The sequence below is a fragment of the Polypterus senegalus genome, chromosome 14 (assembly GCF_016835505.1).
Source record: "Polypterus senegalus isolate Bchr_013 chromosome 14, ASM1683550v1, whole genome shotgun sequence".
Classification (NCBI taxonomy): domain Eukaryota; kingdom Metazoa; phylum Chordata; class Cladistia; order Polypteriformes; family Polypteridae; genus Polypterus; species Polypterus senegalus.
This window is the reverse complement of record NC_053167.1, coordinates 65365435-65389397: the sequence shown is the minus strand read 5'-3', so window position 1 is coordinate 65389397 and position 23963 is coordinate 65365435. Positions and strand designations below refer to the sequence as shown.

General features: G+C 38.5%; 1 long non-coding RNA gene across 1 annotated transcript; it reads left to right on the top strand.

Moving 5' to 3' along the window:
• The first annotated feature begins 9879 nt into the window (after positions 1-9879).
• On the top strand, positions 9880-17051 carry LOC120515044. Its single transcript, XR_005630572.1, has 3 exons — positions 9880-10599; positions 13542-13741; positions 16861-17051. It is a non-coding gene; the product is annotated as an uncharacterized LOC120515044 (long non-coding RNA).
• The last annotated feature ends 6912 nt before the right edge of the window (positions 17052-23963 follow it).

Genomic DNA, 23963 nt, shown 5'->3' with positions numbered 1-23963 from the left:
CAAGTAGCAGCAATATTGATGTGTAAGATATGTAATATAATAAATAAATAAATAAATAAATACATAATAGATATAGATAATACAGAAATTATCAGTGTATGATAATAGTTGTTTAAGACGTGTGTAAACAATGACAGGTCAGAATGTTTCATAGCATAAGGATATCAAGAGTGTCAAAATCCTTAATGGTCAGTATGAGATTTTCAGTTCTTTTCTACATGCACACTCATCTTAGCAGGATAGTGGTTTTCATGTATAAAAGTTCTGTTTTTAGTGGTGGATGAGGCTGTGTGGAAGGTCCCAGAGGGCAGCCTGGTGTTAAAGAGTCTAACAGTTTGGGGGTAAATCTCTCCTGCAGCCTCGCAGATTTGGCTTTGAAGCTGTAGTATCTTCTCTTGGATGGCAGAAGTGTGAAAAGTCCATGTGAGGGGCATAAGGGGTCCTTCACAAATTGCTGCAGGCCTTGTGGACACTGCGTTTGTAAAATATGTCCTGTAGTGAGGGGAGAGACACCCCAATAATGTTCTCTGCTTTCTTCACTATCCTTTGCAGGCGCTTGCAGTCGGATATGTTGCAGTTGCCATACCAGACAGTGATGCAGCTGGTCATTGGGCAAAAGGCAGGAACAATATTTGATCAGGATGCCATTCCATCGCAAGTAAACACACACAAACATACATTCCCCATGGGCACACAATGGCCAATTTAGCAATGCTGATTTACCTAACCTGCATATAGACACAAGGAGAACATGCAAACTCCATGCTGGGAGCACCCCAGACACAAACTCTGGTCTCCTTATTCAAAAGCACCATCGTGCTGCCCCACAAAATGACTAATTACTAAAATCTCTATTATATAAAAAACCTGGAGCGAGACATGACTTTTCAGGCGAGGCTTTGTGCCAAGAGATTTAACCACGACCGGGACGGAAATAAAAGACAAAGTGTACATGACTAACTAAAATGTTGTAAAGAATTCAAAAACGTTGGCACGATAAACATACAGAGCAGGTTAGAGATAATGAAAGTACTAAAATTGAAAAGTCTCAAAATATGATAGAAAAGGTCGCATTAGCAAACAATCGGAAATTATTACTTGGTGAAATAACGGAACAGCGAAAAGAGATTGAATTAATGGTTTGGATTCAAACTTAGAGACTTGTAGATCATCTAATTTGTGTTGCCATCAGGGAAAGAGTAGTGTTTTTTCTCAATGAAGAGGCTTATCTGCGAGACTAAAAAGATTTGTTGTTTGATGAAAGTGAAATCCACATACGCAAGTGGCAAATATTTAAAACATTTTTGTATTGGCAGAGTTTCTTTTGACAGACATAATAAAATAAAATTCCAAAAATCATTTAAAATGTCAGGTCAGGTCAAGTTGGGATCGCAGTTGACAACCCCCAGGCAGACATACAGTCCAGTCTAATCCTCCAGAAATGACCATCTATCTGCCACAGCCAAGTGTTACATTGGCGTCATCTTGGCCTGGTCCAGCCGCTTGGTACTCATCAATGGGGTTCCTGTAAGCTGGATCACCCTCCAGGAATCACCCACATGGCCATAGTGCTGTAACTGACACTCCCTTGCAATGCAGGTAATGTGCCTCATTTGGGACTCTGTGAGCAACTGCTTGTTTGACACAAAGTCAAACCAGTTGTACCTAAGGATTCTCCAAAGAGACACAGTACCAAAGGAGTCCATTCTTTGTCTCAGGTCAACCATATAGCAAATTAGGGAGCACCAAGGCTCTAAAGATGTAGTTGTAATAATTGGTGCAAGAAGTGACCAGGCAGGCAGATGACTCTGAGAAGCCAAAAAGATTGGGGTACTACCCTGGTGGCAGCAGTTCTCATTAGGAGCACTGTTGCCTGGAATACTCAGTTTGACATCTAATGGCACCTTCCAAGAGTGTGCTGGCTATATAGTCTGGGGAACAGATTAGGTGGGGTTTCTCGAGCAGTAGGCAGAGTCAGTTGTCCCTCTTAGGCGCTTTTCCTTGGATGCAGAGAAAGAAGGAGAACATAAGGTTAGCATCAACACCCCTGTCATTCCAGGGTGGAGCTTCTTACCAGATTTGGGGACAAGGTGTGCTAATAATAGATTTTTGACAGAGTTACAGTTTCAAGACAGCAGAAGAAGCTGAAGAAAAACAGAAAAAATAAAATCATCTAAAAAGCAAAAGGACCTGCTGTGGCTGGCGCCTGCCCGGGTTTGTTTCCTGCCTTGTGCCCTGTGTTGGCTGGAATTGGCTCCAGCAGATCCCGTGACCCTGTAGTTAGGATATAGTGGGTTGGGTAATGGATGGATGAAAGCAAAAGGAGATTAGCTCTTGCTGTGAGTCCCCAATTACATCTTATATTGCAAAGTGTGTTTGCTGGCTATAAGGGCATATTAAAGCTCCCCAGTTTCCTAAATGTCAAGAAAACCAAGCTTCTTGTTTTTACAAAAGGCATCCAGGATAAATTATGTCTCTGCATTTTCAAATCAAATAATTGTATGTTAGTGGCATCTGTATTTTTATTACCTTGTATACATACAACAGCACCCAAGAAATACTACAACCTTTTGCACCAAAACCAAATTAGGCTGCATTTTTTATTGATCCTCTCTGTTTTATTTAAATTACCTTTCAACGAGACACTGTTGTTTCCGGTATTGTAACTACTCCTACGCTTTTAATACATTTCAAAATATCTATGTAGCTATTTTCAGTGGCATATTTAAACTCCAAAAACATAAGACTTAATTTCAAATGTAATGTTTGTGAACATTTTTATGTATTCACATATTCTCCCAGTTGCCATTTGAGTTTTCTTGGGAAGAGATGAATGTTATATATACAGGGCTTATAATGGGTTTTCAGGTTTTATTGTTATACAGCATTGAACCACAGTGGATTTCACTTTAATTTTAACTAATCAGCTGAAATAGAATCTTTAATGTCAAAGTGATAACAGATATCCACAAAGTGGTCTAAATGAACTGCAAACACAAAATACAAAACAATTGATAACATAAGTATTCACCCCATTCAAGTCAGTATTTACAGTAGTAGCTGCATCTTTTGACAGCCATGACAGCTGTGAGCCTGTATGCATAGGTATGTATCAGCTTCGCACATGTGGACACTTTAATGTGAAAAACATCTTTGCAGAGCTTTTCATGTCCAGCCACAAATTCTCAATTGGATAGAGATCTGAACACTGATTCGGCCACTCCAGGACATTAACATTGCTGTTTTTAAGCCATTCCTGCAAAGCTTTGACTTTATGCTCAGGGTCACTGTCTTACTGGATAAAAAATTTTCTCCCAAGGTGCAGATTTTTCTCCAAGATTTCTCTGTATTTTGCTGCATTCACTTTACTCTCACAAGCCTTTGAGGGCTTCCTGCAAAGTCACATCCTCAGACCATATGACCTTCATTCAGCTGACTTCAGAATCTCCTATATGCCTTCTGGCAGTCTCTAACCAGTGCATTTTTTTAACAGTTGCTTCCTCTTTGCCACTTTCACAGGCATCTGTAACTGCTGAAGCACCCGAGCAACAGTTGCTGTCTGAACAGTCTCTCCAGTATCAGATTTATCATAAATTTCTTGGTGGATTCCCTCTCTAGACTTCTTCTAACATGATCACTCAGTTTTTCTGGCCAGCCTGCTCCTGATTGATTTACAGCTGTGCCATACTCTTTCCATTCCTTAAATATTTATTTTATCTAGACTCCAATGGACAGTCAGTGATTTGGATATTTTGTTGTATTCCTCCCCTGACTTGTGCTTTTCAATCACCTTTTCATATATGTTTAGTGTCTTATGTGTATCTTCATTGTGAAAGTTAGGCCATGATACTCACTCACCATGAGTTAGACCTTCCAGATACAGGAGCATTTATACTACAATCAACTGAAACCTCTCAACTACAGACAAGACAGGTGATCGCTGTTTAAATAATTCTGTGACATCTAAAAGCAACTGGCTGCACCAGCAATGACTTAGGCGTGCCATATTAAAGAGATGAATACTTACGGTATGTCATGTATTTTGTGTTTAATATAATATATAATTTAGACTAATTTGCAGAGATCTGTTTTCACTTAGATATTCAAGAATTTTCAATAACTGATCAGTGTCAAAAACATCAAATTAAATCCTCTCTGATTCATTGTTGTAGAACAATGAAATATGAAAACCTCCAAAGAGATGACTACATTTTATATGCAGTGTAGGTATGTGTAAATATGATATGCGATAGATTGCATTCCCTGGACAGGTTTCAGCACCTAATGATCCCTAAAATAAATTTTACTGTACTCCTTAGGTGAGACAATACTACTACTAATACTACTACTACTACTGATGCTGCCACAAGCAGGTGCTTGATGTGGTGGATGGGAAGGGGAAAATGTTTTTAATTTCTATCTACCAATGGTTAAAGAAACCAAGATTTCCTGAACAAATACTTCCTCTTTGTCTAATTTAGGATCAGAGTTTAAATATTCATCTGTAAATATAAGAAAGTCAAAGTTGCTGAATACTGAAATGTTCCATTACATTGTTTTGCAAATAAATCCACCTGTTAAATCTGGCAAAGCTTTAAAACATACTCAGATGTAATGAAAGTCAGCCGGAAGTATGTGTGCAAAACTGGTAAAACTTCTTAACACAGTAACAAAGAGACAGAAATGCAGACAAATTAAAATTTTAAAAATGGGTAAATTGTAAAAATACAAAGTATGTTCTTGATATTAAAGCATAATTTAACAAAACAAGTAAAATGCAATGAAGCATAAAATTTTGGCAGATCAAAAAACGCATCACAAATTTTATAGCCAACATTTGCCTTTAAAAGTGCAGGGGTAACCACACAAGACAAGGTCTTAGGGAACTACCAAGTTTCACATTTATTTACAGGTTTTGGTCACATGATATAATAAATGCTTGCCTAACAGGGGCGCTGTGGCCTAGTTGTTAAGGCACTGGATTTTAATGTAAGAAGATGGTTGGTTCAGTCCCCACTACTAACCCTGAGTAAGCCACATAACAAGCATGTGCTCTGATAACAAATAATAACATACCTACTACTGTGGTACAGATCTGTACTTGCAATCTTTTTACTACAGAAAAGAGATATATAACATAAAAATGTCCTGTATTGAATGCCTGTGACATTTCTCCCTCTATCTGTCTTTGTCTCAAGCATCTGCATCTTCTGCTCCTAGTGCATCATGGTAATGTTTGATGGGTGGTTCCTCCTTAAAAGATATCCTGCTCAAGATTTAAGATGCTCTTTCTAAGCAGGGTGTGACTTGATTTTCTCTGAGGAGAAAACACCCTTCCCATGTGCATTCAGTACTACCTTCATTCTTTTTCTCTGAGTGAGACTGGACTGATGGTTAGACTCACACAGAGTCAACAAGCTTTATCACCCAACTTTACAATTTAAAGCTACTCCAATCTACAGGTAATCCTACTAAATATCCACCTTAGTAAAATGATAATTGTCTGTATATCTTTGAGTCTGTCCATTTACTGTGTCTGTAATTCCAACAGATGGCTCATCACAAATATTTGTAGTAATAAAATGCATTGCATTTGTCATTCCTACAGATGGTGCTTTTAGAACTTCCATACCAAATGGCACATAACAGACGGAACATTACAAAATTTTTAGTAATGCACTGTATTACTAATGTTTGTGCTGCACCATTTGTTGGAATGACAAATGCAATGCATTTTATTACTACATGCATTATAAAATATATTCCAATAGATAGTGCACTGCAAATGTTAATGCTGGGGTCTGCATTGATTACTTAGATTTCAACCTGTCTTAGACTGAAAGCATAGTTAGTTTAAGTATAAATGAACAAAATCAACAGGAAAAGAAGACCCAACAAAACAAAAACTCAGATAGCACTGTGATACTTACTTTGTACACTATCCTCTGCATATTTAAATGAAGTTGATAATGTTAAGGGAATACTTTTTACTGTTAAAACCTACATTTTGATGTTCTCAAACACCCTAGTTGTGTCATTTGTTTTAAAAGTGAAGCTCTTGTTGTTTTAATGTTTATTTTCACTTATTCACCTTGCTTAAATGTTCACACTGTTAAGGTGGTCTGATTGTCTAACTTCAAAGTTACTAGTTAAGTGTGGCTGGAGCCAAGGTATTAACTTTATGCAAGTCATTCTGCTCAGATGTTATATTTGCTTTCTGTGGATGACTAAATTTACAGATTAGTATATGAAATAAACATCTGGCAATTGCCTGTTGCTAGAGGGAAGGCTTTCTGTCATCTCAGCTGGTACATATTGTCTGCTGGGAAATGATAAACTCCTGAACTGAAGTATTGTCTGCAGGGTAACCAATTCAAACAGTCAGATTCCAGATATAGAAAAATACACAGGGACATCTTCAGTGTGCATGGTCAAGAGCTGGCCTCCTTTTGTCTTCTATGACGCAATATATATATTTTTTAATTCGGGCCATTCATAAGAGGTATGAATCAATGACATGGCATATGCCACCATGGATGTTTAGTTTCTGGTTATATATGTTGACATACAATACTGATGACCATTCTGGTAGGGTTAGTACTTCCAGAGCTATCAGGCTACGTTTACTACTGAGATGGTGCTGTTAATGCAATTTATCTACTTCTGATGTGGTTTTCACAAAGGATTTACAGTAACAGGGGTGTGGTTTTTGAACTCACTAAATCAATAAATTATTTCTGCCCACAGTATTCAGCCATTGTATGGAAAGTTTATGAATGTATATCATACAAATATAGCCTCTTGAAACCAATGTTGTTTATAAATCTAATATAAGAAATTAACACATCTCTAAACCAAAAAATACTAATGGGAGGCATTATCAAAAATTTGAAACATACATACAGAAGTTGACAGAAAGCTACATGTTTAATAAATGTGTACCCAATTGTGTATTTTTATATCTCACCTTTGTTTTATAGTACTTGATTAGGATAAACTGACATTGTTTGAGAATGTAGGGTGTGCCATGCAATGGAATGGAGCCATATTCAGGATTGGTTTCTGTCTTTCAAGTCCTGCCAGAATAGGCACTGTCTTCCAGTGACCACAAAATTGGCAAGAACGTAATAAAATGGATGTATTTGATTTGCATATGGAAATTATTCCTGGCTGGATCTGCTTGCAGCTTTAGAGTTTGCTTAAAAATTGCATTTGTATTTTTGTTCATATTTACAGCAATCTGTTTCTTCAGTTTCAGCAATTGGAAAGTAAACAGTAATTTGACATATATTCCATTGCAATTCAATATTTTCTTTAATTTATTACCATCAACTAATGCCATACAAAATGTTTAAAATCTATTAAGTAATGATCGTAAAGCTATGTCATAATGCTCCACAGTTATACAGCTACCACACAAGGTAAAACACCACTTGACTGCCTCAGCTAGACTCCAGGCTTGGATTTATTTTTATTTCTGATGTTATTCATACTCTTGAAAGAAAAAAGGTTCTTGGAAGCCTGCGTGGCCTCTCTCTACAAAACAGTGTTGGTTTTGATCATCCGGAACACATCCACCTCACCATTTTTTATGTTTTATCAACTGCTTTGCCTGACCATAACCTTATTGCATGACATGAGCATGTATCTATTTTCAGAAGTGGTTTTCACAAAAGATTACAGTAACAGAGATAATCTGAAGATTATTTCTCCATGTTATTTTTAGGCATCATCCTTCAACAAAATTGTAGGTGTTGCCTTTGTGTATTGTTCCACCTTCCAAAGATGTAGTGCTTTTCAAGCTCCTTGTCCATTTTCTTTTCCTCCAACAATATAAGCCTAGAGTCCTAAAATGTTTTAATGTAATTTTTAGTGTTAACCATTGACTTGGTCATAGTACTGAGGACTATTAACAGTTGTGCTTATGACAGCCTCATTCTAAAGCTTGTCCTGAGTCAGTCATCAGCAAAGACTTTGTCTACATGATTTTTCTTAACTATACAGTCACTCTGTCCATTGTCTGCTCTGCATCATTGTAGTTGTCTTTTTTTTTTTTTTTACAATACTCTTACAGAATACTAATAACAATCAAATATAATCTTATAGTTTATGTATTGTGTATAATTAACTTCTCCTATAATTCTGCCAATACTGTTTTATGTACGCTATCTTGATTAAAGGAACCCTTCACTAAACTTAAATGAAATACATATTTTTCCTACACATAGCATAGTATGACATGTTCTGCTTTTGACATCATAGTTTTCAGTGTTTCCCTCTTGGAATGTCCCATAACATGCAAAACAAACAATTTTGACAAAAGAAATTTGACAAACAAGAAGAAACCATTAGTCCACCAAGCTAGTTTTGTTTAGCTAATAGCTAAACTGCCCCAATATCTCATTCAAATACTTCTTAAAGGTTGTCAGGGTTTCTGCTTTCAACTGCATGGCTCAGTAGTTTGTTCCAGATTCCCGTAACTCTTTGCGTAAAGAAAGGCTTTAGTTCTAAATGCCCTTCCCCTTAATTTCCACTGGTGTCCTGGAGTATGTGATTCACCCTTAAGCTAAAAGAATTCCGCTTGATCTACTTAATCAATGCATTTGAAAACTTTGAAGACCTGGATTAGATCCCCTCTCAGTCTTCTCTGCTTGACATTAAGACATCAGCAATTGTCTATGAGACCTTCACTGCACTGTTTGTCCTTGCACATATGTCTAGTACACAACTTTTTTTAATAAACAAATAGGCATCAACATTTGCTGATATACGTTCACTTGTGTTCACTTTTATGAAATGTTACGTTTTGAATGAAAACAGTATCACGTACTGCAGGATATATCTAATAATGAAGAAAATGTGAGACTGAAGCAAACACTTTGTCATGGCACTTGTAACACTGTATGAATTAATTGATACAGTATAAGAAACATAAATGTAAATTTTAAAATTAGACAAAAATGAATACAGTGTAAGGTCAATGATTTATGTGTGGAAGATGTGCAAATGATTAAAAAGTCTGCACAAGTCAAAAAACTGTAAAATATCAGTAAGAAAATAAAAAAATATATATTAAAAAAGCCAAGGTATACCACATTACCGTTACTTGGGGATCCTTTCTCTGTAACGTTCTGTTTTTTGTTTTAGTACATAACTTTTTTTTTAACAAAACAAAAATCATAATTTTTCACGAGTTAGTAATATTTCAAAGGACTAAGACGGTTAAATGTGTATCATTTCAGTTCGGGGGACGAGACACAAATAAACCCCCGACATCCGGCTAGCAAACTGAGATTCAGCATCCAAATTCCCATCAGCTAACCGTTAGACCATGCTGTCTCCTGTCTGCAGGAAATTAGAGATGTGGCGTGAAGAGAAAAATGCACAAGCCTTGAACTCCACCCAAACCAAAAAAAAGCATTATGGTCTTTATAACCTCAAAGAACAAATAAAGCAAGTCGGATGTGTTTGATAATAGCTGAATGAACTATTGCTCGCAATTGCCCCTTAATCGTTTCTTACGCTCCAACTTCATGCATTAACTGTGTTCTTTTTTCATTTCTCGTGTTCTTCCTCGCAGTTTTAACATTACGCAATTCCAGTGCCTGATTTTTTTGAGGGTATGGGCGAAGTACGCCCGAGTCATCAAAATTTCAAGCAAGTTCAACCTGTGGCGCAGCTTCGCCTTCCTACACCTACACCGTACAGCCGCCGTAGCCGGTTTAGCCGCGACATGTAACGGCATGTCAGCCAGCCGTTCCCTATTCCGGCAGCAGGACAAGCCCTGTGAGCGGAACAACAGCAGCACCTGCCCACGCGCTCGAGCACGCGGTGCGCCCTGAGGCTCACGAGAAGGCGCATCGACTGGGAGACAGCAAATGAAGGGGAAGCCGGCAGCGTTTCCGTTTCTATTTTTGTACTGCGCACCGCTGGGCGGGAAGAAGTGTGGCGTTTTCGCAGAATTCTAAAAATGCTATTGCCACAGAGAATTGTAAGGACTTGGCAAAGTAGCGCAAAACGCTCCATAATCTTAACCGTATGAAAGCAGCAGTTTTGCTTGGGAGTGCATAGTAAGAAAGGGCAGTTGTTTGTTAGGAAAAATCGGTCTATTGAAGTGATTTCTCCGTTTTTTTTTAACCGAGATAATGTAACTTACTCAGAAAAAGAAAAAAAAAACGTCTGTTACTAGATATGAGACTTTTTGAGGAATAGTCACAGGTTATTTTGTGCGTCATATAGAGAAAATAATTTGCATTATTTGTAATGCCTTTAGTCAGTCTTCCACTTCCTATTTATCTTTTTGTATTATAACAATTTTTTTGCATGAGGTACACCAAGCTATCACAGAACAGACTTTTACACAAACTCAAGTCCGTTACTACTGGGCCAATTAATTATCTTTCAGATGTGGGAAAAACTGGAATATTTGAAAAATAAATAAATGAAAAACTCATGGAGTAAAAGATAAATCAAGGACAGATTTACTGCTGTGAGGCAAATCACAAACCCCTGGAGAATTGTCTAAGCAGCTATCTCTAATGCAGATATTCCTCACTAATTCTGAAGCAGTCCAGGACGCCTCAAAGTCAAAAAGACCAGGTATGCTTTTTGATTAATTAACCCAGCAATACATTTTTTTAATATGTGAAAGTCAGTTCATCCTACAGTTATAAAACTGACTCAAACAAGTTTGAAGCAATTGTGTCTGGAGGCTATACCAGCAGCTGTTGGTCAAAGGCAGGAGTGAATGCTTGACAGGTTGTCAGTAAATCACAATGCATGCTCACACACAAGCCAACACTCATTCATATGTGACAGTTATACATTATTTTTCATCCAAACCAGCGTGCCGTTTGGTATATGAAGGAACACTCATGCAGACATATGGCTAATGAACAAACTCCACACAGGCAGTGGCCAATCTGGAGAATATCAACGAATTTAATATATGATCAACTTTTCTGTGCATGTAAATGTGTGGCATGGCACATATTGGATTGTTTGATAGATGAGTTACATTACCAGAGGAGTCCATATTTATTTCTATTTGGACTATGTTGGGCATCATAAAACACAAAACAGTCCCAGTCCAGTCATTCTGTTTATTGAGTCTGTCAGGAAAGGCTTTGGCTGACCATCGACCTAGAACTGGATTTAGTGCTTTGTTGGGCTAGACAATGTCATGCAGAGTCTAAAGGCTGTACTTTTGATGTGAAAAATGCACAACAGAAAACAGGACAGACAGATTCATGATTCTCGAATGGCGGATTTTGATTTGTGAGTCACTGCCAGGTGTAGGGTTCTTACTGGGTCCATAAAAAATTATTTCAGTGACTTGAAAAGTCTTGCTGTCAGGCAACAACATACAGTACACATTTATGCTTTGGCACAGAGAAAGGAAGAATACAAAATGGTCACACCCTTGATATACATGACATAAAGCTTTTAACCATAATAAAAATCAAAAGGAATCAAAGAGCGCACAGAAAACAGCACTGTAGGGAAAGTACATTAAGGTCAATGGAAAAATAGTAGCAAGCAACACCTAGTCAAGTCACTCTGTTTCCAGGTAGAGTTCCCACCATTATATGACACTATGCAAGTCACTAAGCCTCACAAGACAGTGTGTTAGCTTTAGAAATATGGAATTCACTGTACCTGCACTTTTTATTTGTATGTAATATAAAACTGTCAGATAAACAACTGTATTAAACCAATAAAAGTGATAGCTGGAGTAGTTCAAGGATTGGAAGGCATTCTCAGGAATGCTACTGACTAGAGTTGTTGTTTCCCTCTCCTCTGTTGTCATAGCTCAACAATTAATTCATGGACAGATATTTTTTCTTCTGTTAATGTTAATCAGTTTCAAACTACTTTGTTTTTCTGACTGTTTAAACAAATCTCTGTCTTTTGTGCTCTCATTATGTAGTTAGTAATTTATAATTGCATTGACCTGTGAACTTGTTACAGTGCTCTGAGCCTACACTGTGAAGAGTGCTATAAAAAATAAACTGAACGGAACTTGAGTGTGTAACAAAATTAAATGTGACAAGGGAGGCATCAGAATGTTGAATACAAAGGAGTGTCATAAAAGCTGAAATGAATAACGCGATTTATTTTTCCTGAGACATACTTTGTGATTATGACAAAATATCTTAGTCACTTGACTTTCATCCAGAATACAGCTTAACAAGTAGTTTCAGAGCATTCACCAATATAAAAGAAGCTTCTTTTGATCTGGACTTGTGCCAAGGTATTCTTCTGCTTGTTGCTGTTTTTGTCTAACTGACCTATTTGAAGGGCATCATGGTGGCACAGGGGTTAACAATTGCTGTTGAAAGCTTTAGGTTATTTTCTACCATCTTGTATTTACAATTGAATCAATGTTCATATGTAAATGTCTGCTCAATTTTAAACATTCTTCATTTTTTACTGTATTGTGTTTTCTGCCTTCTCTGTTTTCTTTGTGCCAGTAGGCTGTTAGCATAGTACTATCATTGTAGTAATGTTATTAAACAATAAAAGAGTTACAGTGTGTTAGACTTATATAGCAAACAGTAAGGTTATTTTTCATTTACAATTTTTTTTGTAGTCTGTCTACTGTCTCTGGCTTTCAGTTGCTGTGAACTTGGATATAATGTTGTCACTTTTGGTGAAAGCACTGTCTGAGTAGGGAGCTGGTGGCAGGGCTCATGATATAGGTGGTCCACGGCTCAGAAAAACTTTCAGTTTTAATAAATAAATAATGAACTCAGTTGTGCTGGGGAGTGGAGTAGGTGCGAGCAATCTGCCGTGAAGGCACCCCGTCTCCAGGTAGGTGAGAGGCGGTCAGCTGTCCGTGCGTTGCCTTGCTGACAGGTGCGGGCAGTAACTGGGACCGGGGCAGCAATCAGGCATTCACACCTGCAACAGCTCCCCAGCATATAAAAGGGGAGCACATATTAAGAAAAAAAAGAAGGAAAAGAGAGTCAAGAAAAGAGACCAGAGGGGAGAATGAGAGAGAGAGAGAGAGTGTGTGTGTGTGTGTGTGTGTGTGTATGTGTATCATTCATGATGAGGGCTCTGAGTCACTCCTGTTCAGGATTTTGGGAGCAGGACTTCATTTGCCAGGTTCAGCAATTGGTAGCAGTAGTAGTGCAGAGCACTGGCACCTGGTGAAACCTGGACTGCCAGCAGTTTGGGTACAGCAGGGCTTGTGGTTACCCTTGGACTCCATGGGATTAGTGATGAGGGCACGGGCTGGATGACATGGGTGTCTGTACCTGCTGGTCAACATCCCTCCGGGCTGCGAGGTTTGAACAGGATAAGCCAGAGAAGCATCAGTTTTAAAGGAAGGCACCAGGCCTTATGGGATTTTTGCAGTTTCCTGCACTGCATTGTTTTAACCTCATTTTTAACAGATTTTTCTATTTGATTTTAACTCCACTTTCACTTCACTTTATGGATTATTTATTGTCAGTTTGGAACACTGCACTTTTTAAACATTTTGTTTTTTTATATTTGTTTTAATAAAGTCACTGAGCACTTTCCCTTTCCATCAGGTGTGTTTTGTCCTCATCTGGCACGCTCATCTCGGTCATGCCTATTGATGGTGTCAGGTTCAAGAGGCTCCCAAAATCAAAGAGGGAGCAAGGACCTGAACTGACATGCATCGTCACAGGACTACTCTGTTTAGTACCCTGAAATGACAGCTAATGGGTTATTAGTTAAACTGGCCTCTTTAATTCTGTACTCTTATTTGGTAAGTAATGAAAACTGGATACATTTGGACTTTACACCACAATTTTATTTGTTCTCATAATTAAAATTATAATGCTTTTTTGGGAGCTTTCTATACACCTTTTGGTTGTAGATATTTGTGATTAGCATTAAGACCCAGAATATGTCATTTTGCAAACCTACCTTGTGATTTCTTTCACTAACCTCAAGGTTACTCCCAACATCATCCAAACACTAGAATCCCTAAAGCTACTGTACGACTAATGCTGCGGTGGTGGGGGGGGGATGGGATAGCAGGCTACAAAAGACACTGATGAGGAGGTGCGAGGATATTTAAGGTGGCCTGGGATAATGAGTTTTTTCATAGGCTTCAGGGATTCTAGTGGTAAAGTTGTGCTGTTGACTTACAAAGCTGTAAATAAGAATATATTTCTTCTCCCATGTTAACATGGCAGGCAGCTGGCCTTGTGTAATTCCAAAACTGCACTGTGCAGTTCTATGGTGGGTCTCCTAATTTGTGGAAAGCAGTCCATTTAGGTCTGTCTGTCTAATAACTGCTACAGACATTAATTTATTTTTACCGTTTAAAGATTTATATATTTTTGAATATGTGTAAAAGTGTTTAACTTTTCTTGTATTTTACAATATTTGTTAAAGTTAATTTAATTTTTGTTCAGGCACATCTGCTTATATGTTAGTATGGGGCTAATAGCTGAGTACTCAAGCCACTGTGGCAAGTGTTAATTGTCTAAATGTAGCCTTTAAGCTGCTAGGTTTGTGCAAATCATTTTATGTGGGACCCTTTTATAGAGTTACAGTAGTTGAAACATTGTGATTTTCAGTAAGGTCACAACAATTCTTGCATCATATGGGTGGGAAGCATCACATGTATTAGATACAGTATCTTATACAAGTTAAACTTTAAATATGGAAAAAAAGATTATTCACTAGAGAGAGCTCCCAGTGTGCAATCAACAATTTTAACCATAAAGAAAGAGGAAGCCTGCAAGGTCAGCTCTAACCCCTAATCTCCATCAGGCCCTCACTCCTCCTTTCACTTATAAAATGTATGCTTCAGGTAAGCTGTCAATTGGCATTCTTTGAATGGCACTCTCATATGTATGATGGATAATAATTTAAAAATGTGTTTATTTTTACTGCTGTTTAACCTATGAATTATTTTAAAGTATGCATCTACAATGTACATCCTGCTAAAAACTGTATTTACATGATAAAAATTACCTTCACATTTATTCTGTACTCCGTATTGCTGCAGTGTGATATACTGTACTGTATGAATCTCTGTGTTTTGATATACAAAATGTTAATTCATACCTGTGTTTTGATATACAAAATGTTAATTCATACTTCAATTCCAATCATGATATAAAGTAAGAAGTTGTACTACCTGAAAGTATAATTAAGCACTTTACTAAAATTTTTTAACTTACTGCAATTGTATTACATCTTTTCTATAATTTTCTTTTTAATTTATTGTATGTTTATGATTTTAGTATGGTTGTTCATAAATGATCATTTTAATAGCTTTTTAAAATTTCTGTTTAGACTTATTACCTCCATTAAGCCATTTGATTCTACAGTCTTAAAAACTGAGGTGATCTGCATAAGGTTCAGCTAGCAACACTAGTTTTAATTTTATAGTCCTTACATTTTTTTATCCAAGTTTTATACTGTGTACATATTGAATGATTTTGACTTAGAATGTGCTTATTAGTGTCTTTAGAAAAAAACAGTTTTTAATATTTTTTTTTATAAGTGATCAGCATGTACACCTTGCAGAACAGGTGTTGGGAACTCTGATCCACAGTAACCTACTGTGTTTTGTTTATCCACTACAAAATGGTATATTCAATTATTACCAGTGTCAGGGTATGATTGTCAGGGAATGATGGGAGATGTAGTCTGGAAATATAGCCCTGCTGGGGTCCATGGGTGCCACAAGGGGGCGTTGTATAGAGATGTGCTCCCCTAATTTCTGGGACTTCCGTGTCATTTGGAAGGACTTCCATCGGACAGTCACCCTGGCACTGAAAGTACTCTCGGGTCCTTAATTAAAGGGACTTATCCAAGGGTGTCTGAACTGGGAGGACGTAGAGCAATACTCGACTGAAGGGGGAGGACAGTGCAGTGGTGAGAAGAATTGTGATTTGTAGATAGAGAGACAGTGAGAGATATTACTTGTGTTTTACTTGTGCTTACAACTGTTTGGAGGTTTAGTGTGGAATAAACCTTCCATTATTAGGAACCCAAGACTCTTTGTGTTTTGAGGTTTGGGGCTCAGTAACGGCCTGGTTTCATTAGGGCCATCTTAATGCATGGGGACACTGGGCAATTGCCTGGGGGCCCCATGCTAATCTATGTATGTTGTGACTTGCTAAGTGATTGTGTCGGTAGGGGCCCCAATGCACTGCTTTGACTGGGGGCCTATAATACTGTTAAGACGGCCCTGGGTTCTATCACACTGGCAAATGCACTTGACTGCTGCTGATCATAAATAGAATGTTGTTATAGATAAATCAAAAGGTGTTTTACATCCATCCATCCATTATCCAACTCGCTATATCCTAACTACAGGGTCACGGGGGTCTGCTGGAGCCAATCCCAGCCAATAAAGGGTGCAAGGCAGGAAACAAACCCCGGGCAGGGCGCCAGCCCACAAAAGATGTTTTGATTTTTTAATTATGAATCATCCACATATACTCACTTGTGTGCCATCATCACTTTCTATACAGAATGTCTTTAATCTGTTCCACAATTCTCATGCTGAACAAGCAACAATTTATGCTTTTATACAAAGGGAGGATACTGCAGATCTGGTCAACTTACAAACTGTACTTAAACTTATTATAATGAAACACTTTAATCCCAAATACATCTGTGGTAGATTGGAGAGAATCAGAATTTTGTGTGACTTAATCTATGTACGAAAGTGCCTTGGGGTAGGTGGTCTGGCAGACTGTTCAAGTGTGGTTCCTGCCTTGCTGATGAGACAGACACAGACTCAAACTTTTAATTACCATGAATTGAATTAAGTGGATGTGAAAAATGAATGAATGAATACATAATGTTATGTTCAATTGTACAAGTGAAGTAAAATCTTAATATAACTTTTTTCAACAGAACTTTGTTTCCCCTTCCCTGCTGAACAATGCCTAGCTACTGTATATGTCCCTAATTCCACTAAAATGCATGCACACAACTGAACATAATGTATTCCTGGATCAGATGGAACACCTAACGGCCTGTTGCTGTGACGTCACATGTGATGAAGACCATGGAGCGGCTGTTCCTTCACCACCTGAGGCCACAGGTCCGCCACACCCTCGATCTTCTGCAGTTAGCATACCAGGAGAAGGTGGGAGCGGAGGATGCCATCATCTATATGCTACACCGATCCCTCTCCCACTTGGACAGAGGCAGTGGTGCTGTTAAAATTATGTTTTTGGACTTCTCTAGTGCCTTCAACACCATCCAACCTCTGCTCCCTAGGGACAAGCTGACAGAGATGGGAGTAGATTCACACCTGGTGGCATGGATCGTGGAATATCTTACAGACAGACCTCAGTATGTGCGTCTCGGGAACTGCAGGTCTGACATTGTGGTCAGCAACACAGGAGCACCGCAAAGGACTGTACTTTCTCCGGTCCTGTTCAGCCTATATACATCAGACTTACAATATGACTCGGAGTCCTGCCACGTGCAAAAGTTCGCTGACGACACTGCTATCGTGGGCTGCATTAGGAGTGGGCAGGAGGAGGAGTATAGGAAGCTAATCAAAGACTTTGTTAAATGGTGCAACTCAAACCACTTACACCTGAACACCAGCAAGACCAAGGAACTGGTAGTGGATTTTAGGAGGCCAAGGCCACTCATGGACCACGTGATCATCAGAGGAGACTGTGTGCAGTGGGTACAGACCTAAAAATACCTGGGAGTGCAGCAGGATTAGAAATTGGACTGGACTGCCAATGCTGATGCACTGTGTAAGAAAGGTCAGAGCCGACTATACGTCCTTAGAAGGTTGGCGTCCTTGAAAATTTGCAATAAGATGCTGCAGATGTTCTACCAGACGGTTCTGGCGAGTGCCCTCTTCTACGCGGTGGTGTGCTGGGGAGGCAGCATAAAGATGAAGGATGCCTCACACCTGGACAAACTTGTTAGGAAGGCAGGCTCTATTGTAGGAATGAAGCTGGACAGTTTAACATCTGTGGCAGAGCGACGGGCGCTAAGCAAGCTCCTGTCAATCATGGAGAATCCACTGCATCCACTGAACAGGATCATCTCCAGACAGAGAAGCAGCTTCAGTGCCAGACTGCTATCACTGTCCTGCTCCACTGACAGACTGGGGAGATCGTTCCTCCCCCACACTGTGCGACTCTTCAATTCCACTCTTGGTAAATGCTAACATTATTCAAATTTATTGTCTGTTTTTAAATGCATTTTTATTACTCTTTAATTTTTTTTTTCTTTGTATCAGTATACTGCTGCTGGATTATGTGAATTTCCCCTTGGGACCTTGGGATTAATAAAGTATCTCTCTCTCTCGGGAACCTTACCAGAATGCTGCTACAGTAGAATGTGGAATGATGATGAGTCACTGGTGACTCATAGAGAGGCACATTTATTTAACTTAAAATATTTTTCCCCAACATAATTCTGACAAGAACCACTCCATGTTTAACTACTCAGCTATAAATTAAAAATACTTATTATTTAATCAAGTGTAATGCAAATTAATGTTTATGACACAACACTGCAGATGATGTCAAATTGTATTATATAATGTGTTTGTCATTTATTATCACCTAGTCATTTTGTAAATTGCCCTTCTTAATAATATAAAAGACTGCAGAAAAATGGAAAGGTACCTTAGACACAAAACAAGATTTAACTCTACACAGACTGCCAGGTGTTTGTTAAGCCAACATGTGCACCTACTTATACTGTATATACTGTATCAAGCTAATTTGGAGTTACAAATGATACGATTATAAAAATAATAATAATAAAGAAAATGGGTGACCAACACTACTTTTGTATTGATCTCACATCAACACAGACGTACACACTTTAACTAACAAAAACGTTGGATCTGTATACTTAAAGAAACATTGAAATTTGAATAATACAATATAACAAATACCCCTCGAGCAATGCACTCCTCAAAACCTAACATATATATAAAGCACAAAAGTGCAATGCACAATAAAACCAAATAGTCCTTAATTAAATAAAGAAAAATTATCTATGTTCAATAAGTCTACAAATACCCAAAATTATAGATAAATATTTGTAGCACAGAAGTCAAAGCAGTTGGATATTATTTGTCCACATAATAATGTATGGAAAAACAGTTCTATCTACTGGTAGGTTTTACTTGGGCATAAAAGTTTCATTCTAAGTAGTCAAAAATCCTGGAGGACTTTGTTTTAGCTGAAAAATGGTAGACTGTAATTCCCTCTTCTATGTCTGTTTGTCATTGTATTTCTTCTTTTCCATAAAATGACAGCTTTTCTTTCTTTTCACTGTTGTATTTAACACTTTTTCCCTACCTATACTCCTCCCCTTTACTGCCTATGTGTTTCTTATTGGTCCTTTGTCATCATTAGTCCCACTACAGGCACTGTAAGATTTGCTTCCTTACACTGACACAATCAGACAATTAAACTTTTGCACATTCAAACAAAAGAAACATCGTGCACAGACAAACACTGAAATTAATTTTTCCCTTCACCATTTCTACATGTTGGTCATCAAAAACTTTTTATTGTGATAAAAATAAAAATTTATTTGAGGAGATTAAAGTTTCATTATTAACCCTTTACTTGTTCAGTCACTCAGCCCTCAAATGCAGTATCACAGCAGTTTATTAGACTCCTGCTTAGTCTGATTTAAGTATTTCAACCCATTTTTATAGTGTTACTATATATAAAAAAAAAAAAGAAAAGAAATGGAATTAATATAGAGTGCCCATTTGTAGACTGGCATGCTTAGACACACAGTGCCTATAAAGAGTATTCAACATATTGGAAGTTTTCCCATTTTATTTGTATATATTATTGAATCACAGTGGATGTAATTTGACTTGAAACTGAACATCAGAAATAGACTGGTTAAAGTCAAAGTGAAAAGAGATCTCTGCAAAGTATTGTAAATATATATATATATACTGTATATAACACAAAATAATTGATGGCATAAGTCAATTTAGTAGATGTAATGTTCTTTGGCAGTCACGACAGCTTCAAGTCTGTGTGCACAGGTTTCTCTCTATCAGCTTTGCCCATCTGGACACTGCAGTATACCCCATTCTTCTTTGCAGGACTGCTTATGTTTTGTCAGGTTGCATGGTGAATGCATGTAAACAGCATTTTTTAAGTACAGCCACAAATGTTTAACTGGATTGGTTGACTCTGACTCAGCCACTCCGGGATATTAACATTGTTGCTTTTAAACCATTTCCTTCTTGGTTCTATGTTTGGAGTTGTTGTTTTGCTGGAAAACAGTTCTTCTCCTAATGTACAGGGTTTGTTCAGACTGTATCAGGTTTTTCTCTATGATTTCCCTGTAGACTGTCGCATTCATGTTTCTCTCACATGCCTTTCAGGGCCTAATTGAAAGAAGGTGCCATCACAGTGCTTAATGGTGGGGACTGTGTTTTTGATAATGTGCACTTTCTTACACCAAGGTTAATGGTAAGCTGATAGCCAAAATCCATCTTGGCAGCTCATAGAATGTTCTTCTAGCTGACTTCAGAGTCTCCCATGTCTTTTCTGGCAAACTATCCAAGGTCTCATGTGCCTTTTTTTAAAGTTGGTATTGTTTCATAAAGCTGTGACTGGTGAAACACTTGGATAACAGTTGTTGTCTACACATTATTTCCAATGTAAGCTACTTGTAACTCCTTTGGATTTAGCATGTCTCTTGATGGCTTCCTTCACTAGTTGCCTTAATAAATAATAATATATTTATTTATATAGCATCTATCCCATGCTCAAGGCACTTTTAGTTTATGTGGATTTCCCACTCTAGGCAGCTCTACCATGCCATATCCATTTCTTTATGACAGATTTAACTGAACTCCAACGGATATTCCATGATTTGGATATCTTCTTATCTCCATTATGTAGGTTTGGCCACAATGCTGACTCACTGCAAGTTGGACCTTCCAGGTATGAGTGCATTAATACTATAATCAATTGAAATCCATCAAATTATAGATAGGTAAACCCCATTAAAATATTTCTTTGACTTCTAAAACTAATTTGCTGCCCAGTGATGATTTAGGAGTCTCATATTAAAGGGGTGAATACTTATAGTATGTCATTCATTTTGTGTTTATATTTGTAATTAATTGAAAAAAACTTTGCAGAGATCTTTTATCACCTTGACATTTTAGAGTCTTTTTCTGTTGATTCAAATTAAATCCTCTGTGATTCAATGTTGTCTAACAATAAAACATGAAAACATTTTATAGATACTGTAGGTGGATAAATAGATAGAACTCTATTTGACCCATAAGGAAACTTAACCTTTGCAGAAATGCTATAATAAACAACAACCTCACTCAAACACACACAAGAATTACCAGAAATAAGGGGGTAAATAAACTTGTGTCTTGGCTAAGGATAAGAGAGCAATCATAGTGAGCCATTATTAAGGTGTACTGTGGTAGGTATTAAGGAGTCCCAGTAGTGTTTGACACACTTTCTTTGAATAATTAGTTTGCTAAAATTACTCGATAGTGTGTCAGAGAGAAGATGTGCAGCATTGTTCATTAGGTCTGAATTCTGGGACAGGTTTGCACTTCTAACAAACCTGAAGAGGAATAAACATGTAAAAAAGGAGGTTTTGAAGTACCCGAAAACATTAATCTTTTTTTTTTTAAAGAAAAAAGGAGCCAGAAATATTTCAATAACAAAATCTGGAAATATGAAATTAAAAGGAGAAATCTGTATAGGAGAAATATTATTATATTCATAAATGTGACTTGTTTAACAAATTACTTCTTATAGTGTAATTAGTACAGTTCAATTAATCCAAATGCAAACTCTGCTGGGGATCAATGACTCCCTTTATTTTTTTGTAATACAGGATACTTTGAGGATTTAATAATTCTTTGCATCCATATAGCGCTTTTTTCACTACTCAAAGCACTCAGCAATTGCTGGTTAAGGGCCATGCTCAACAGCCCAACAGAGTAGAGTCCCTTTTGGCATTTACGGGACTCGAAACGGTAAATTTGCCGGGAAGCAGTTTTGAACTCACGACCTTCGGATTATAAGTCAGTGGATCTTACCACTCCACCACGGAAGCTGTCAAAACAAGATTTGTGAATAAATGCATTAAGGTGTTAAGTGTTCATGGACAGTGCAGGTAGTGTATCCTTGAATGGATCTCGTTCACTAGGCTGGTTCCATCTTAATCCATTTCAGGCTTGTTGAGGCCAAAATTTATCTCACCAGGATTGGGCAAAAGACAGGAGTGTAGTCTATCACAAAGGCCACTTGCACACTATCTCTCACTCACACACCATATTCACACACAGTGACTATTTGCAATCGCTATTTAACATAACCTAAATAATAATAAAATAAACAAAAAATCTTTGTAATTAATTCCTTCTTTGCTTGAATATGAACACTCCTCTGGTCATGGGTGACTTCAACGTAGTCACTGGCACTGACAGGGCTGGCTCTGAGGATTGTCTTGATCCCTATGGGTATTGTGACATGGTGAAAGTGGCTCTTATGGTGACTGTGGTGAAAGTGGTTCTATGTTCCTTGACTTTACAAAAGGTCAGGGGCTGTGAATCGCTGGATCCTGGTTCCAGTGCCCTGAGCCGCAGCGTTGGACTTGGTACTCCAATACTGGTGGTGCGGTGAAGGAGATCAATCACATCCTCGTGGACAGACACTGGAGGCTCTTGCAAAACTGCAGGGTCTACAGCAGTGCCCAGTTTGTGAATTCTGACCACAGACTTGTTGCTACTCTTAGGATCCAGGTTAGGTCCAGTAGGTTACCACCTACTAGGAAAATGAGCCTGGACTTGGCCAGACTCCAAGACTAGGCTGTTTCTAACGAGTTTGCATGCAGTTTGTGTAAGGAACTTGCAGATTTGCGTGCGACTGCTGATCCTAATGTGATGTGGGATACCTTCCGTGACAAGAGTCTGAAGGTTGCTGAGGGTTGTGTTGGCATTACTGGTGCTCCCAGAAGGTGGTGTTTCATTTTGCAGGGTGCCCTGGATATCATCGAGAGGAGTCGCAGTGCACAGCTCAATGGCAACTCTGGTCTGTACCGGGAACTGAGAAGGATGCCTCTGAGGGCAGATAAAGAGGCATTTGTTAGAGGAATCTGTGAGCAAGTGACACACCATCTGTGGTCTAGTGATCCTTGTCCTGCTTACAGAGGAATCGAAGCATTACGCACATCCGAATCTGATCCTCGGAGGATCGCAGTCAGGGCAGCTGATGGAACGGTCCTTTCCGATGACACTGCAGTTGTGACCTGCTGGTCTGGCTACTTTGAGCAGTTGTTCAAAGCTGATCCTCCAGCTAGGACGATGGACATCTCTGGGTCCATGGTTCTTGAGGCTGATCCTCCAATTAGCTGTGAACCACCCAGTCTCACTGAGATGGCACAGGTGGTAAATCAGCTGAGTGGAGGAAAGGCTGCAGGGATCTGTGGTATCTGAGGTGAACTTCTCCAGGCTGGTGGTAAGGCTGTCCTCCTGGTATTGCAAGCAATTTTTGCTTCCATTTGGGAGACTGGCATCATCCCAAATGATTGGAAAACGGGACTTAACGTCCCTATCTGGAAAGGGAAGGATGAACACCTGGATTGCAGCAATTACAGTGGAATAACACTGCTCTCAGTGCCGGGTAAGGTCCTTGCTAGGGTCATCCTTAATACGACTGGAACAGTCTGGTGTCACACCTAAGAAGACTACCATCGACCATATCCTGGCACTGAGGGTTCACATGGAGTGCAAATGTGAATATCAGCAGCATTTCTTTGCAGCCTTTGTCGATTTTCATAAAGCGTTCAACTCAGTTGATCGAGCTGCCCTGTAGGACATCCTGAGGGGATAAAAACAAAGATCCAGTCCTTTAATGACCTCTTGGGCACAGCCATCAGCAGTGTGTCTTGTCTGTGGAGAGAGTGTTGACCTTGTCGAGAGGTTTACTTACCTTGGCAGTGACATTTATGTCTCTGGAGAC